The sequence below is a fragment of the Oncorhynchus mykiss genome, chromosome 21 (genome assembly GCF_013265735.2).
Source record: "Oncorhynchus mykiss isolate Arlee chromosome 21, USDA_OmykA_1.1, whole genome shotgun sequence".
NCBI classification, from domain to species: domain Eukaryota; kingdom Metazoa; phylum Chordata; class Actinopteri; order Salmoniformes; family Salmonidae; genus Oncorhynchus; species Oncorhynchus mykiss.
Window position 1 is genome coordinate 56,770,920 of NC_048585.1, and position 1,261 is coordinate 56,772,180.

A 1,261-nucleotide genomic window follows, 5' to 3' on the forward strand; every position below is an offset into this window, starting at 1 on the left:
AAAATACAATATATTTCATCTAGTTGGTCTATTTAAAATTGAATTAATCCTAAAGAGCGATGTCAATTGAAGGGATACATATAAAACCATTGTTACACATGAAACCTGCACAAGAAGTTAAACAATTTAGTTTTTTCCCCCAAGGCCAGTCAGTGACTTTTCTTTAGCAAAATGAATAGCTTAGATTTCCCTTGCCTTGATTTCCTCCCGATAAAATATAATATAGAGCTATCACAATAAAGCATTCAAAGTCCATTGAAAAGCCCAAACTGAAAGGAGGTAAGACGTGGAGAGAAATGGTGTGTGGAAGTCATTTAACTGAGAGTTGAGTTTGTTTCAGCCTGAGAAGAACCTATCTGTACCTCTCCGTACATAACGTTCCATGAACTAATCCAACCACGTAACCAACAGTTCCTCCGTGTGCTGACAGATGTTCCTGAGATATTTATGGATCAATTATGAGATCACAAAAGGTTATACTGTGCTGCTGGTTTCATCTACAGGATAAACAGAACATAGATCAAAACCTTTTTATAACGTCTGATACATTTATTAAATGAACTCTTGTAAATGCTTTTAATCGATAGTTCTTATTTCAATTAAAGAGCGAGCATATGTTTACTTTACAGCAAAAATGAATTGTTTACTTCTGACTATATTCCCACAGTTTAGTGAAATATTCTGTGTTTGTTCACGCCAAAAAAAAAAAAAATGGAATCTAATTTACTTTAGAGTATGTGTTCGTTAATCAGGAAAATGACCCACTCATTTCAGAATTCAAAATGGCCGTCCCATCTTCACTTTTGTCTTGGACCTTCCCCTTAGCCTCACGCGGCACAAGATAACAACATGAGTCAACAACAACAGCGAATACGCCATCCCGTAGCCAGGTGATGCGGGTTAACCTGCTAAATGTACTCTGGAGGGTTCGTGTCTCCCTCGCCACAGAGCAACCGGCCACTTCATTAAGCTCGAAATCAACTATAGGCTGCTTCATTTGCATCTTGTAGAAGATAAAGTGGCTCTGAATAAATGCTTGTAGGGACACAGGGACAAAGTACATACTTTGCATAGACACTGAATTAAACAATGTTCAGTTAACACAGACATCTCCGTATTGTGTTGTACGTCAAACCCTTCAATCAACACTATTATAACATTAACCACTGCACCACAGGTGCCAACAAATACCTGAACGTGTCACCACTGTTAAGATATTTAATAATCAAGATAAATAATCAAGATTAAGTAGCACAACTTT